General features: G+C 38.8%; 1 non-coding gene across 1 annotated transcript; it reads left to right on the top strand.

Annotated features, from left to right (window-relative positions):
• Positions 1-12867: 12867 nt before the first annotated feature.
• Positions 12868-12974, top strand: LOC141669548 (small nucleolar RNA R71). The gene has a single exon (XR_012553821.1). It is a non-coding gene; the product is annotated as a small nucleolar RNA R71 (small nucleolar RNA).
• Positions 12975-18460: the final 5486 nt, after the last annotated feature.

Below are 18460 nucleotides of genomic sequence, written 5' to 3'. Positions count from 1 at the left end.
TCCAATCTTACTTAGTCAATCTGAATCCAAAGTGATTCTTGACAAAGTTTGATATCAGCTTCTCTTCTGCATTTCTCAGGACTTGAGCTAATGTAGCCTTGACTTGCTTCATTTCTTCATCTTGACTTCTAATCTGGTAGATTGCAGTCCTAAGTGCTGAGATGTAATTTCTTTCTAATCCATTACCAAGTCTGATTACTCTTGGATGAGATGAGTCTTCATTATAGCACAAACATTTCTCTTTCAAAATAACTTCAAGTTTAGCAGAATTCTTCTTCATTGGAATTTCACTTCCATCATCTTCAACTATCTTTGGAATAAATTCTGTAACCCTTGATCCAGAGATTCTGGCTTTATCCCTTATGGTCTTCATTATGAAATTTGACCATCTTCTGGTAATCTCAGACTTTATCTCCAAAAGATAATGAAAGAATTGAAGTTCTTTCAGAGATTTGTTTAGCACATCTGATTCTGACATTCTGTATGTTCTTCCATCTTCAAGAAACAGAATCAGCTTTTCCTTGACATTACTCTTATCATGAGCATCCAGTACCACTTGAACAAATATAACCTTGTCAAGGTGTTTTTGTGTAACTTCATCAAGAGGTTTGTCAGTTAATAAAAATGGATCTCTGGTAATTACATCAACTCCTGTTTTGATCTTGGCTTCTTCAGAACCTAATCCAGCTCTGTCTCTTGCTTCTCTGGCTTTCAATCCAATAGTCATGAAAACAGATAGCAGTTGACTTTTCATAGGATCTGATGGATTAACATTTTCCCATAGGAGTTTCCTCTTATCAGTAACTGTCATCTTGTTCAAATCAACTTGAGCTCTGTTAGAGGTTGATGTCTTGATGACTTGATCAAGATTTGCTGTTTCATCATCTTCTTGAGTAGATAGCTTCTCAGAATTTGATAAACTCTGAGCTTCCATAGTTTGAGTAGCTTGAGCATTATCAGTAGTTAACTCTATTTCTTTCAGTTTCTTCCTTCTCTTCAAAGATTCAACTTCCTCTTCTATTGGAGTATCATCATCATGTATTGTAGCTTGACAGGCAGGATCTATTAGAACGGAAGGAATTTTCTTCTTCTGAATCTTTGTCGGTTCATCAACCTTTTCTTTCCCTTTTGCCTTGGGATCAATTTCAACTTGTGATTTTGTCTTGGGCTTTGAAGCCTCAGAAGTTGATTTTTCCTTGATCACAATACCTTTTACCTTAGGCCTAGGAGGTTTCTTTGCATTAGAAGCTTTAGACTTAGGATTTGTCTTCTCAGTTGCAAATATAGCTTCTTCCTCCTTTAGAGTTTCTAAATCCATTCCAGGATTATGCTTACGAAATAATCTTCTAGCAATCTCTTCATCAAGTGTCTGAATCTTGGGATCCTTATAGTAGACAGTAGTCTCCCTTCCCTTAAGCTTCAGAGTTTGTAAAAACTTCTGAGAGTCTTGACTTCCTCCTTGAATGAGAATATCAGAACTTGCTTTCAGAACTTGAGCATTCACAGCTTCAGAATTTGTATTCTTCTGTGTGAAGGGTTTTTAGCACATAAACGCAACGAAAACGTAAATTTAAATCTTAAAAAAAATGAAACCCTCCGCAGGATCCATGCGAAAAATAATATTTAATTCGTAGTACAATATGTTTACCTTAAGAAGCTTTACGTTAATGGAAAGATGGAGGTCTTTAATGGCGATCCAAAAATGATGAACGGAGATCCTTCGCAGCTGCTCCTCAAGTGTGAAGCAGTCCACCGGTATCCACCAAGAAAATGATGTAATGAAGGAGGAGGAGATGAAGAGAATTAGGGTTTTGTAAATCTTTTTGGTTGAGGCAAAAATAAGGTCTATAATAGTATATTTATAGGCAAAATTTTCAGCTGAAAATTTTCCCATAAAATATTATTATTATTAACCCTTTATTATTCTCACTAATAATTAAAACACCTTTTAATTATTAATCCTTTTTCTAAACACTTTAGAAATAATTCTCTCACTTGATTTAATTTCCAAAAATTAAATTCTTAATTAATAATATTAAGAACTTTTTCTTAATTAATTTATAATCAATTAAATCTCATTTAATCAATTTTTAAATTTGCCAATTAATTATTTATTTCATAAATAAATAATTATCAGTCATTATTAATTAATTTCTCCACCATTAAATCATTACCTTTTATGGTGTGACCCTGTAGGTTCAATATTAAGCCGGTAGTAGAAATAAATAATAATAAAACTATTTTATCATTATTTATAAAAAATCTCTAATTCATTAAATATGATTAATTAATTAATCATATTTATTCTACATCGTGAGGGATACTTCTCAGCATATCACGACTATCCGGATAATACGAATTCACTACTTAGAATACCAAGAACCTATTCAGTGAGTAGTTACCGTACAATTAATTCCTTCTACCCTGCAATGTCACGATTAAATACAAGACATGGAACTTGTGTCAAGCCTATCTTATTTAATCACTTGCTTTCCCATTCACTATGCTTAGTTCTATTTAATGTAAATTAGAAACTCCTTTCTAATTTCATTCACTCTGGCCAGAGATTCCTGAACTAACATAAGTGGATCAGCATTGAACATTCTCTTCCTACACTGGAAGGGGTAGATCCTTTATTGATCATACACTATCTTCGTGTACAAATTCCTATACCCAGTAGAGCCCTTATAATTGTCCCTTGAGACTAAGAACTAAACAAAAGCATAGTTCTGTGTACACAAGATGACTATGATGACCTCAAGTCTAAGGATACTTATACAACTATCACTATGTGAACAACTGCTGACACGTGAGTGAACTCCATCAGTTGTTCAGCTGTGTGAGTCATGTTCAGTGAACTTATTCTATAATAAGCACCTACATACTAGCTATAGTGTCACCACACAAATGTCTATGAGAACAGACATCCTTCATAATGAAGCAACCATAGTATGTACCGATCTTTGCGGATTATTAATTACCAGTTAGTAATCCTACGACCAGGAACTATTTAAGTTTAGAGTTATCATCTTTTAGGTCTCATTATTATGATCTCATCACAATCCATAAAAAGCTTTACTCTAAACTGTGGTATATCTTATTTAAACATTTAAATAGATAGATCCCGCAATAAAAACAAAACAAGTCTTTTCGGAAAGGGACACTCCATGGCTCATCGGTATGAGACCTCTTTTGGAGTTTTCCATGCTAAACCTTTTAAATACTTTCTGGATGTAATGACCCTGGGTAAGACCTATCATTCTTCTAGATCTGTCTCTATAGATCTTCATACCGAGAATGTAGGATGCTTCTCCTAAGTCCTTCATGGTGAAGTTCTTTGATAGCCATACTTTGACTGATTGTAGCATCAGTATATCATTTCCTATAAGAAGTATGTCATCCACATATAATACAAGAAATGTTACCGCACTCCCACCAACCTTCTTGTAGACACATGGTTCATCTATGTTTTTGATAAAACTAAACTCTTTGATTGTCTCATCAAAATGGATGTTCCATTTACGAAAAGCTTGCCTTAAACCATATATGGTTCGCAACAGCTTACACACTAGGTGTTCATTTCCCTTGGAAAGAAAACCCTCTGGCTGTGTCATATACACTTCCTCCTCAAGTTCCCCATTGAGGAAGGCCGTTTTCACGCCCATTTGCCAGATCTCATAGTCGTAGTAAGCAGCAATCGAAAGCAAAATCCGAATTGATTTTAATAGGGCTACAGGCGAAAAAGTTTCATCAAAGTCAATCCCTTGCCTTTGTTTGAATCCTTTTGCCACGAGCCTGGCCTTATAGGTCTCCACCTGGCCATCTGCTCCAATCTATCTTTTGTATACTGTTAGGGCGAAAACACGCGCAATAACATACGCAAGTATACACGTTCGTAAGTAATATAGAATACTTTCTAGTTCGTTCCCACAGAGACTTAGACTAATTATGTTCAATTAAACTCACTCACCAATGTATGTTTACTTCTCAATGTTAAGACAAAAACACTTAGAATTATATTAACTAATTGTTAACTACAATTAACTACTAAAATTAACCACTTAATTAACACTTCGGATTAACAATAATAAAACACTCATGAGATCACAGCTTCATTACTACTTCCTTCAATAGTCATTGTTATTACCCTTAGTATGCAATAGTGATGATATTAATCGAATAACACGAAACTGATAAAAGCCAACTTTCATTGTACTAATACCATTCTACCAAACATCCACAATTAAGATAGAAGTTGAATATGCATCAATTATGTTGAGTCCCTATATGTCTACTGAAATTGACAACATAATGATTTAAGTACAAGTTATTCCTTTTGATTACACAGGGTGAATAAAACGGTTAGAGTTACCCACTAATCATGCAACATCATACATGAACCTATGCTAGCATGGCAAGTTCTAAATCTCGAGATCCACCGTCGCTTCATAAGAGATTAACTCCCTATCTTATATGTTCGCGACCCACATAAGACGAATACGCACAACCAACACTAGATATCATACATTCATCACACATTAAGGTATTAAACAACTAACTAAAGAATTCCATAGTAAATGTGTTACAACCCCATGATCACGATTAGCCCATATTAGCACTTATCGTCATCATGGGTTCATATGAAAACATGATAAATAAACACAAGATAATAATAACTAAACTAATTATATTAAACCAGAGTACGTCACAAGAGTAAATAGGTTCAAAGCAAAGAAAACTAGCATCCAACGTTATAACGAAATAAAGAATCACAAGAAAATATGCTTCCTCTTCGTTGCGGTGTGCTAAAACGGTCTTCTTCCTTATCTCCTTCGCTCCTCGATTAATACAACGATTCAACACACGTGAAACGTCTCTGAATCTACTTATATAGAAGTCCCATAAAACTCAGATTACACAGAAGTTCGAAGCCAAACAGAATTAGAAGTCTAAAATAAATATTTTAATTTCCCGACCTTGCGCGGCCGCTCAGCATAGCTGAGCGGGCGCTCAGCTTCCTGGGCGGCCGCTCAGCTATGCTGAGCGGCTGCTCAGACCCCTACTGGAAAATATCTGATTTTTGCTCCGTTTCTTCGCTGTAATCTGCTCCTTTCTTCCCTCTCGCGATGCTAGACACATGCCACGTCTTATTATTGATGATTACTCTCCCGAAATGCAACTATTACCCTGAAACACACAAACACTAGAAAAACGCATCAAATACACAAAATACTTGATTTCAAGACACCAATTTAAGCCATTTTAAGACATTCTAAGTGGTATAAAATGCCACTTATCACACCCCCAAACTTAAATCGATGTTTCTCCTCAAGCGTCACAGACTCAAAAATAAATAAAAACTTGCATGAATGCAATCTATATGAAATGCAACGATCCCCCTTACTACGAACAAACCAACCAACTTACAACATCTCAACAAATGCAATTAGGCGACTAAAGATCAATCAAACCATTCCAACTAACATACAACCAGAAACGTGATGTGTGCAGATGCTTAACAGATATGCTCCGGAACTAAATCAATTATTATGACTCAACTATCATCAAGGCAATCACATGATTATACAAAGAATAAAAATTCTAGGCACAAATTGACTTATAACACTATAAGAATTCTGGAGCTTATCATGGAATCATGCTTTTTATTCCTAACAGTAATGCTTATTTTACCGTGCAATGAGTGAGGTCCACAAAAGACTTATACAATGGTATCCATGTAGCGAGCGTTAGGTTAGCGGATCCCAGACTCTAAAAGCCTTAGGTCACTAGGCACAAAGTCCCCTAAGAACTTAATAACTCGAATACCAAAGAGCCCACTCGTGATCAATTATGCATAAACACATACTCTTTTTTTTTCAAAATTTCTGAGCAAGTGCGTTTCGCTCCATCTTGCTCAACCTTAGACTACTCGCATAAACATACGAGCCGGCTACTAGCCAATTGACGCCTAGCCACAATTAGCATCAAATTCTATTTTTCTACTCCATTTTTTTCTTTTTCATGCCTTTATCACCAAGAACCTATTATAAAATTCTACGCATAATAAATAGATTAACCTCAAAAACAATCAGATCATAACAACAATCTAGTCCTAAAGCATTCTCTAAGACTTATTGAAAATACAAGTGTTTCTAGCATGCATATCAACCTACATGACTCAATCATCACTTTAATGTTATCACTACACTCACATCAACATCACAAATCAGTCGGTAAATCATCGCAAAAGGGATCATGGTATATGCATGAGCTACATGATATGATAAACAAATAAAGCTATATAAAAAAACTACATGGCAAAAATTATGCAACTATATGAACTAACTATCATGAATATACAACTATATGACACACACACAAGATATTCCTTAACTACCACCCCAAACTTAAAATCTTCATTGTCCCCAGTGAAGGTAGTAGAAAGGAATACAGGGTATACCTACTCGGAGTCATCATCATCATCACCCTCAGTGGGAGGTGTATCAGGAGGCGGATATGCAGAGTCCTCACCAAAAACTGGCCACTGGATGTCAGCTCCAAGGCCTCGAAAAGCAGTCCCTAGTGCAAGGGTGAGCTCCTGAGCTAACCTGCTCTGCGTCTCATACATAGCATCCATCCTCCGTGACAGCCTCCTATATTGGGCATCAGCCATCCTAGCACCCTCCTGAGCTCTCAAAGAACCAGCCTCATCATGCCTAGGCCTCGCCATAGTAGCACCTCATGCTGGACGCCCTCCTGGAAGATGATAACCCAACCCATGCTCCTCGGGCTCACCACCGGTCCACTCCTGCATCGCATTCAGAGTCCTGGAATCAATAGGAGCGGCCGACAACTGCAACTGCTCATGAGACGGCTAGTTCACTCCCACCGCTCGGTAAAGCTTAGTAACAGTGGATGCATACGGGATGTTCATGTGCTTAGCTCCCCTCAAAAACTTCAGAATTCCTTGGTAGATGAACTCACCAAGGTCCATATAGTATTCCTCATTCAAAATTCCCCACAACAACTGTGCTCTTTCAACTGTGACCTCATGTGCATGCGAAGAAGGCATAATACTAGCACAAATAAACGCATTCCATGCACGGGCATACATGTTCATCACGATCGCCGAAAAGTGACGATACTCATTAGTTCCTGTCTTGAAGGTCCAAACTGTGCCCGACCTACAGAGAGTAGCACAAATCAAATCCAAGTCAAAATCCTTAGCAGTTTTCTCGTTCCAGTTCTCCTCCGTGGGCTTCCTCTCTCGCTGCCTAATCACACCGTTAATCGCCGCTAGGTGATAATCCACCATCATCCCCCGGACCACAGAATACCCATTCTTCTTGGCCTTCATGTTCGCATAGAACTCGCGAACCACGCTCATCGGCACTGCTTCAGGTGACTCACAAAAAGCTATCCACCCCTTCTCAGCAATCATAGGTAACAACTCACCATCCCTCCTCGATGGTAAAAATCCCCTCTTCTTCAGAATCGGCTTCCCCAAAAGCCTAGTGTACTCCTCCTCCGCAGCCCTGTCATTCAACCGAGGCCTCGCAGCAGTACCCCTCGAAGAATCAGCCGTAGGCACAGTGCTGGTGCTATCAATAGTCCTTGTTCTCTTGGGTGCCATTGAATCTGAATAAAAGTGCTTGAGAATTGTGTTTTTGTGTTTGGGAGAGAGTTTGAGTGTAGAAGTTGTGTGGGAGATATATGGGATAGGTGTATGTATATATAGGGCATGGATTAGGGTAGAATTTGATTAGGAGTGGGTTTATGGGTAAAAATCATGGTATAATGGGGAATAGGTCGTGGGTTTTATAAGCTGAAATTTATGTTTTATTTTTCTGATTTTTTTGAATTTTTATTGACTTAAAAAAAATTTCTGTCAGCCGACCCCTGAGCGGCCACTAAGCAAAGCTGAGCGGGCGCTCAGCTTGCTGAGCGGTCACTCAGCAGAGCTGAGCGGGCGCTCAGGGGGTCATTGGAAAAAAAAAATTGCAGCCCGGTTTTTCTGATTTTTTTGTAGTTTTGGATATGTTATTAACTTCTAAGGGTTCCTTTAACAACAAATCATGGGTTGCCTCCCACGCAGCGCTTCTTTTTCGTCATTAGCTTGCCGTTGCGTACCTTCCTCAAGTTGACAATAAAACGGCACTAACCACTTCTCGGTTTGCCGTATCCCCATATTAGTGCTTCAAACGCTGACCATTAACCTTGAATGCTTGGTCCGAATCATTTTCAAAAATCTCCACCGCTCCGTGTTGAAACACAGTTTTGACAATATAAGGTCCAGACCACCTTGATTTCAACTTCCCAGGAAAAAGTCGGAGACGAGAGTTGAATAAGAGAACTTGTTTCCCCGGCATGAATAACTTTGGATGTAGTTTTATATCGTGCCACCTCTTCACCTTTTCCTTGTACATTTTGTTGTTTTCATACGCTTGGAGTCGAAATTCATCAAGTTCATTAGGCTGAAGCATTCGCTTTTTTCCAGCTGCATCTAGATCCAGGTTCAACTTTTCCAAGGCCTAATAGGCCTTATGCTCAAGCTCTGCAGGTAAATGACATCCCTTACCACACACAAGTTGAAATGGGGACATACCAAGTGGAGTTTTGTATGCTGTTCTGTAAGCCCAAACAGCTTCATCGAGCTTTAAAGACCAATCCTTCCTTGACGGACAAACAACCTTCTCTAGAATGCACTTGATCTCTCTGTTAGACACTTCCGCTTGACCATTTGTTTGTGGATGATAGGCAGTAGCAACTCGATGATTCACATTATAACGCTGCATCATAGAAGTGAACTTACGGTTGCAAAAATACGACCCTTCATCACTTATGATTACCCGAGGCGTTCCGAACCTTGTGAAAATCTACTTATGAAGAAAATTCAACACCGCCTTTGCATCATTTGTCGGTAGAGCTTTGACTTCTACCCATTTTGAGACATAATCGACTGCCAGCAAGATGTACTGATTGTTGCAGGACGAGACAAAAGGCCCCATGAAATCGATTCCCCAAACATCAAAGACCTCGACTTCAAGCATCACATTTAACGGCATCTCATCCTTTCTCTTCAAATTTCCCACTCTTTGGCAATGATCACACCTTAAAACAAACTGATGAGCATCCTTAAATAAGGTAGGCCAGAAAAAACCTGCTTGCAGAATACGAGCTGCCATCTTCTCACCCCCATAGTGTCCACCATAAACTATGGAGTGGCAGTCTCGTAATATCCCCTCCGTCTCACAGAACGGGATACATCTCCTGATGATCTGGTCAGCTCCCTGTCTAAACAAGTATGGTTCATACCACATATACCACTTCACCTCATGCAGAAACTTCTTCTTTTGAGCTGAGGTCAAATTATGAGGTAAAATATTGCTGACAAGATAGTTTACAATATCTTCAAACCATGGCTCTTCCTCCTGAACTGTAAACAACTGCTCATCCGGAAAAGACTCGTTGATCAATGTCTTATCCTGTGAAGTAGACTCGGGATTCTCCAATCTAGAGAGGTGGTCAGCTACTTGATTCTCAGTACCTTTCCGATCCTTGATCTCTAACTCAAATTCCTGTAGTAAGAGCACCCAACGAATGAGTCTCGGCTTCAAATCCTTCTTGGAAACCAAATAGCGAATGGCCGCATGATCAGTGAATACCGTCACTTTTGTCCCAAGCAGATAAGATCGAAATTTCTCAAAACCAAAGACTATAGCTAAGAGCTCCTTCTCAGTAGTGGTGTAGTTCATTTGGGCCCCATTTAAGGTCTTGCTAGCATAGTAGACCACATGAAAGAGATTATTCTTGCGCTGCCCAAGAACTGCACCTACCGCATAATCACTCGCATCACACATCATCTCAAAAGGCTCTGTCCAATCCGGTGCTGTAATAACCGGCGCAGTGATTAAACTCTTCTTAAGAGTCTCGAATGCCGTCAAACATTCATCATTAAATTTCAAAAGCACATCTTTCTCAAGCAAGTTGCACAACGGCTTAGATATCTTCGAAAAATCCTTGATGAACCGACGATAAAAACCCACATGACAAAGAAAACTACGGATTGCTTTCACAGAAATAGGTGGTGGAAGATTTTCAATGACTCCCACCTTGGCTTTATCCACCTCAAGACCCTTGCTAGAGACCTTATGCCCAAGAATTATGCCTTCACGCACCATAAAATGACATTTTTCCCAATTGAGCACCAAATTAGTTTCCACACACCTTTTGAGCACGACACGAAGATTATTCAAACATTCATCATACGAATGTCCAAAGACGGAGAAGTCGTCCATGAACACCTCAACATTATTTCCAATCATGTCAGAGAATATAGCCATCATACATCTCTGAAAAGTGGCCAGTGTGCCACATAACCCAAACGAAACTCTGTGAAAGGAAAACGTGCCAAATGGACAAGTGAAGGTAGTCTTTTCTTGATCCTCTGGTATAATACAAATCTGATTATACCCAGAGTAACCAGCCAGAAGACAATAATACTCATGACCAGCCAACCTGTCAAGCATCTGATCAATAAATGGAAGAGGAAAGTGATCCTTCCTCGTGGCCTTGTTCAACTTTCGGTAGTCCATGCATACTCTCCATCCTGTAACTGTTCGAGTGGGGATGAGCTCATTTTTCTCATTTTCTACCACAGTGATACCTCCTTTCTTAGGCACACATTGTACGGGGCTCACCCAAGAACTGTCAGAAATAGGATAAATGATGCATGCATCCAGCCATTTCAGAATTTCTTTCTTCACCACCTCCTTCATGATAGGATTAAATTTGTGATGTTGCTCAATAGTTGGCTTACTACCCTCCTCTAGCAGAATCTTATGCATGCAATATGAAGGGCTGATCCCTTTGATGTCTGCTATGGTCCATCCAATAGCTGATTTGAATTCTCTCAAAATCCTTAAGAGCTTGTCCTCCTCACTACCTGAAAGGTCAGATGTAATAATAACAGGTAAAGTAGATGCATCACCTAAAAAAACATACCTCAAGTGTTCAGGTAATGGCTTAAGATCTAAGGTAGATGCTTCCTCAATTGATGGTTTGAGCTTTCCTTCAGCATTCTTGAGGTCAGAAGTACCAAGAGATTCAAACGGCATGTCCAGCTTTCGCCTCCAGGGAGAAGCGTTAAGATATTGTAATTGCTCGTTGCCATCTTCATCATCACTATCAAAATCCCCCACTAAGGCCTTTTCTAATGCATCAGACATTAGTATATGATCGAGTTCTGAAGTAACCGCAGAATCAGTCACATCCAGTTTTAAGCACTCCTCATCTTATGTAGGAAATTTCATTGCTTTGAATACATTGAAGGTCACATCCTGATCCTGCACCCGCATAGTAAGTTCTCCTTTCTGCACATCTATCAAGGTACGGCCAGTAGCCAAGAAAGGTCTTCCCAAGATTATGAGAATCTTCTTATCTTCCTCAAAATCCAGTAACAAAGTCTGCAGGAAAGAAGAGCTTATCCACCTTGACTAGCACATCCTCCATGATGCCCCTTGGATAAGTAATAGAACGATCAGCCAATTGTAGAGACATGTAGGTGGGTTTTAGATCAGGCAAATCCAATCTTTTAAAGATTGACAACGGCATCAGATTGATGCTTGCTCTCAAGTCACAAAGGCACTTGTCAAACGACAACTTGCCAATGGTGCAAGGAATGGTGAAGCTACCGGGATCTTTAAGCTTTGGAGGTAACTTTTGCTGCAGCACAGCGCTGCATTCTTCCGTTAGAGCAATGGTCTCAAGGTCATCCAGTTTCACCTTCCTTGAAAGAATACTCTTCATAAACTTCGCATAACTAGGCATTTGCTCTAGAGCCTCAGCGAAAGGTATATTGATGTGAAGTTTCTTGAACACCTCCAGAAACTTACCGAACTGCTTATCCAGCTTTTGTTGTTGCAATCTCTTAGGGAAAGGTGGTGGAGGATAGAGCTGTTTCTCCCCTGTATTACCCTCAGGCAGAGTGTGTTCAACAGTAGTCTTCCTTGATTCCGCCGCTTTCTCCTTTTGCTTAGCTTCTTCATCTCCAACTTCAGCTTCTCCTTCTTTTGCCTTTTCAGCATCAACAACTTTCCCAGACCTTAAGGAAATAGCCTTGACTTGCTCTTTAGCTTCCTTCCTGCCTGGTACTTCCGTATCACTGGGAAGTGTTCCAGGTTGATGATTGAGCATTGCATTAGCTATTTGACCGATTTGATTTTCCAAGGTCTTGATAGAAACCGCCTGACTCTTGCACAACAGCTTAAGTTCCTCAAAATCAGCACTAGTGGGTGCAGCTGCACTTCCCTGTTGAGGATATGATTGCCTTTGAGCATACTGCTGTGGTTGCTGGAATCCAGGTGGATTGAACTGTTTACTCACACCTTGCTGATATGGTGGCTGAATAGCATTCTGATTATTACCCTAGCTGAAATTTGGATGATTTCTGTTGTTAGGATGATAAGTAGCTGGCACAGGCTGCTGTTGTCGCTGATAATTGTTCACATACTGAACAGATTCGTTAACAAGAGAACACTGATCCGTAGCATGAGAACCTGTATAAAGCTCACAGACCATAGCTATTTGATTGATTCCATAGGTAGCTAGAGAATTGACCTTCATAGACAGCGCTTGGAGCTGCGCTGCAATAGCGGTCGCTACATCGACTTCTAGAATACCCGCTACCTTCCCAGGCATCATCCTCTGAGTTGGGTTTTGATGCTCATTTGCAGCCATAGTCTCAATAAGATTATAAGCCTCAGTATAGCTTTTGGCCCACAAGCACCTCCAGCTGCTGCATCGAGCATGGATCGAGATTGGGCCCCCAAACCATTATAGAAACCAGTGATCACCATCCAATCAGGCATTCCATGATGTGGACACTTTCTCAGCATTTCCTTGTAGCGTTCCCAAGCTTCGTACATAGTTTCTGTAGGTTGCTGCGCGAACTGAGTAAGAGCACTCCTCATAGCAGCAGTCTTTTCCATTGGATAAAACTTCACCAGAAACTTTTACGCAAGATCTTGCCAAGTAGTGTGGACCCAGCTGGTTCAGAATGTAACCAGTCCTTAGCTTTATCCCTCAGTGAGAATGGGAAAAGCCTCACCTTGATAACCTCATCAGTCACTCCATTATATTTGAAAGTACTGCGGATCTCGACAAAATTCCTTATGTGCATGTTGGGGTCTTCAGTCGCAGCCCCTCCAAAAGAAACAGAATTCTGCACCATCTGAATAGTGCCCGGCTTGATTTCAAAGGTGTTAGCTTGAATCGTCGGATGAAGAATGCTTGACTGAATGTCATCAATTTTAGGCCGAGAAAAGTCCATAAGAGCTGGATCGGCCGGAACAATACGATCGCCCATGATTACTGGTTCTTTCTGCTCACTTCCTGAATCCGAATCTTCAAAATCTATCTTCTCCGGAATATCAAGAACTTCGTCTGTCTCCTTAGCTGTATCTAAAGTCCTCTTGCGAGTACGAGAACGAGTTTGCATAAACGCTCACTAAAGTACCTGAAACACAACAAGAAACAATAAGTAACAAATACGTCTTAATCACTGAGTCGTAACGACCAATGATGGTAAGTACATAAACTCAACAAATACGCCGAGTCCCCGGCAGCGGCGCCAAAAACTTGTTAGGGCGAAAACACGCGCTATAACACACGCAAGTATACACGTTCGTAAGTAATATAGAATACTTTCTAGTTCGTTTTCCACAGAGACTCAGACTAATTATGTTCAATTAAACTCACTCACCAATGTATGTTTACTTCTCAATGTTAAGATAAAAACACTTAGAATTATATTAACTAATTGTTAACTACAATTAACTACTAAAATTAACCACTTAATTAACACTTCGGATTAACAATAATAAAACACTCATGAGATCACAACTTCATTACTACTTCCTTCAATAGTCATTGTTATTACCCTTAGTATGCAATAGTGATGATATTAATCGAATAACACGAAACTAAAGAATTCCATTGTAAATCTGTTACAACCCCATGATCACGATTAGCCCATGTTAGCACTTATCGTCATCATGGGTTCATATGAAAACATGATAAATAAACACAAGAGAATAATAACTAAACTAATTATATTAAACCAGAGTACGTCACAAGAGTAAATAGGTTCAAAGCAAAGAAAACTAGCATCCAACGTTACAACGAAATAAAGAATCACAAGAAAATATGCTTCCTCTTCGTTGCGGTGTGCTAAAACGGTCTTCTTCCTTATCTCCTTCGCTCCTCGATTAATACAATGATTCAACACACGTGAAACGTCTCCGAATCTACTTATATAGAAGTCCCATAAAACTCAGATTACACAGAAGTTGGAAGCCAAATAGAAGTAGAAGTCTAAAATAAATATTTTAATTTCCCGACCCTGCGCGGCCGCTCAGCATAGCTGAGCGGGCGCTCAGCTTCCTGCGCAGCCACTCAGCATAGCTGAGCGGGCGCTCAGACCCCTACTGGAAAATTTCTGATTTTTGCTCCGTTTCTTCGCTGTAATCTGCTCCTTTCTTCCCTCTCGCGATGCTAGACACATGCCACGGCTTATTATTGATGATTACTCCCCCGGAATGCAACTATTACCCTGAAACGCACAAACACTAGAAAAACGCATCAAATACACAAAATACTTGATTTCAAGACACCATTTTAAGACGTTCTAAGTGGTATAAAATGCCACTTATCATATACGCACTTGCACCCAATAGGCTTAACACCTTCAGGCGCCTCAACCAGAATTCATACTTGGTTGGTATACATAGATTCCATTTCGGATTTCATGGCACTATGCCATTTCTCTGAGTCAACACTACTCATAGCCTCATTATAGGTCACAGGGTCGTCATCATCAATGATTGACAACTCATTGTCATTCTTAATGACAAGGCCATAATACCTCTCAGGTTGGCGAGATACTCTCCATGTCCTATGAATGGGCTGTTCCACAGAAGGTTGTTCAGTCTGAACATGTGTTTCCACTTGATCTGTAGTAGTTTGTGCTTCTTGAACTTCATCAAGTTTAATTTTGCTCCCACTGTTTCCTTAAGGATAAACTCCTTTTCCAAGAAGGTAGCATGTCTGGAGACAAACACCCGATGATCGGTGTAAAAGTAATACCCCAAAGTCTCTTTAGGATATCCCACAAAATTACATTTTACGGATCAAGATTCCAGCTTATCTGGGTCAACTTTCTTGACATAAGATGGACATCCCCAAATCTTAACGTGTTTAAGACTCGGTTTCCTTTCTTTCCATATCTCATATGGTGTTTGAGGAACAAATTTGGAAGGCACCTTATTCAGTAAATATGCTGAGGTTTCCAATGCATAACCCCAAAGGAATACTGGAAGATTCGCATAGCTCATCATGGACCGAACCATGTCTAACAAAGTTCGATTTCTCCTTTCAGATACCCCATTTAACTGTGGAGTATATGGAGGAGTCCACTGGGAGACTATACCATTTTCTTTGAGATAATCTAGAAACTCTCCATTCAAGTATTCACCACCTCGATCTGATCGAAGAGTTATAATACTGTGTTTGGTTTGTTTCTCCACTTCTTGTTTATATTCTTTGAACTTTTCAAAGGCTTCAGACTTGTGTTTCATCAAATACACATATCTGAATCTAGATCTATTATCTATGAAAGTAATGAAGTACGAAAATCCACTCATGGCTTGCGTAGAAATTGGTCCATATACTTCTGTGTGTACCAATCCTAGCAAATCTGCAGCCCTCTCTCCATGTCCACTAAATGGAGATTTGGTCATTTTACCCAATAGACAAGACTCGCATGTAGGATATGATTTGAAATCAAAGGGGTCAAGTAACCTTCCTTATGCAATCCGCAGTCTATTTTCACTAATATGACCTAGCCTATAGTGCCAGAAATAGGTCAGATTTTCATCATCTCATTTTTCATTTATTAGTTTGTTCAATCTGAAGTAAATCATGCTATACGTCACATACATACAGACCATTATTTAAAATGCCACGTCCAAAAAGAACATTATCTCTAAGGATAGAACATTCATTATTCTTAATAATAAATAAAAAACCATCCACATCCAACATAGGAATACAAACAATATTCCTCATAATAGAGGGAACGTATTAGCAATTATTCAAAATAATAGTCTTGCCCGTAGGCATATGTAAACTAAATGATCCTACAGATATTGCCACAACCCTTGCTCCATTGCCCATACGTAGAATCACCTCATCTTTTTCAAGAGTCCTACTTCCCTTTAGTCCTTGCAACGAATTGCAAATATGAGAACCACAGGCGGTATCTAATACCCAAGTAGAAATTTGACCTAGTGACATATTAACTTCAATCATGAACATGCCTGAATCAGAAGCGGTAGTCTTACTACCCTTCTTCTTCTTCAATTCTGCAAGGTAAACCTTGCAGTTCCTCTTCCAGTGCCCCAACTTGTTACAGTGAAAACAAACAGCTAAATTAGGACCAGTCAACTTGTGAGCATCTAGTATGCTCCAGAGTGATAGTGCAGAAGACATGACGAATATAGTAAATCTGTAAATCATAAACACATAACAACACTTAGTAAATATTCAATTTCATTTCAAAACACTATATAAATCGGGTCTTTATGCATAAGTGTCTCCCACTAGTTTATCTAATTTTTTCAACCCTCTAAGTGAAAATTAAGCATTTATAATGCTAGTGGGAATAGGGATCCTACATTCCATCACACAATCTCGGCTGTGGCACGAAACGTCATGTGATGTTCAATAGGCAGACAACTCTTGTCAATTACATCTTATGTTATTCCCTAATATAAATTTAGCCTCTTGAATAATTGAGTCACGGCTGTGGCATGCCAAACTCAATATTCTAAGTAAAGTCTAACCCAACATTTCGTACAATTGAATCAGTCTTCAACGGCCCATGGCTGTAGCACATACCGACCTTTAGATTCTAATTCAATGTACACATCTCTATGTAATAGAAAAGTATTTCTTATTTCGAAATCAAAGCCCTAGGCTGTAGCATGAAACGACAATGATTTAAAAATAAGAACCACTTTCTACCATGTTGGAAGGCTATGACCGACACAAGCCCGTTGTGTCATTGGCCAATTACTACTTGATATTATTTAATTTTAGAGGGATTATATTACGTTACGATCATAATCATATTATAAAGAGATTCTTCCTTTTGAATTAAATATTTCAAATCAATAATCGATAATTAGATGATTCCCAGATCGGGTGGAGCATTGTCAAGAGGCGTCACTTAATAACCCTTCCTTACAGATAGAAATCTGTTGTTGACAGAATCATCCTTTCTCTCAATATTAAAATTTCATATTCACTTACGTGTTTCATAAACACAAGAATCTCATGATTGTATTCATAATATTTATTGTTAAGACAAGAAACGATTCCTATTCTAGATTTTCTAGAGCACGCCTTATATTGATTTAAGTTCACCTAAATCTATCATCGCATGGTAAATATAGGCATATATCTCATATATAAAATTAAATAAACAAGTAAATGTAAAGTGCAATAAAGTAAATGTGTTTGGTTATGGCCCCATCCTATGTGATCTTTATCAAGCTCATGATAAAGATCAAGGTCAATCTAATATGGTGATGGAAATAAATACAACTACTTATTACATAAGTCTTCTTCTTTGTTTAGACTTCTTGTATGCCTCGTCTTCTTCTTTGTATCACCTCCATTGGATAGCCTTCTTGAGTCTTCAATTACATTACATGATTGAAAGTAAAACTAATCTAATGAACTTACAAGAATAACTCGAGTTACATTCGAGATTTATGATTACAAAGATTGACGACATGCTAGTCGTATTTAAAACCAAAACCAAAACCATTACACTAAAGTCGAAAGGCCATAACCATCCACCATGCTCATACAACACATAAAAGCATGTTAAAACACATAATCTGATCTTAACATATCATATTATCCATGATCTAATCATAAAAAAGAAAATATGACAAAAATCAGAAAAACAAGAATCACTATTTACGGGCAGTAAACGATGTCAAACGCCTTACAGATGAGTCGTTGATAGATTTAGCTATCAGTTTTGTTCAGACGCTCGTTTACCTATGGAATAGGGTATTCGTTTGCGTAAATCTCACACCAGACCCAGATTTCAGCAAATCTGCAGCAGCCAATTCAGAATCCGTATCTAATATGATTCTCATAATTAGAACAAACTTAAATCATGTATATATCAGTATTTATACAGATTACATAATCATCTTATGATTATACAACTCACATGAATATCATATATTCAAAACCATGCATATATAAGCATATTATATCAATATCAAATCATGGCGAATCACGTACATGCTCATATATCGAAAACAGTTAAACACATAAACGAATTAAAAACTTTTCGCAAGTAGCTCTAATACCATTGAAGGGT

This window comes from Apium graveolens, chromosome 6, assembly GCF_009905375.1.
Source record: "Apium graveolens cultivar Ventura chromosome 6, ASM990537v1, whole genome shotgun sequence".
Lineage (NCBI taxonomy): Eukaryota > Viridiplantae > Streptophyta > Magnoliopsida > Apiales > Apiaceae > Apium > Apium graveolens.
The sequence above is the reverse complement of the archived record's forward strand: the minus strand, read 5'-3'. Positions and strand labels throughout refer to the sequence as shown.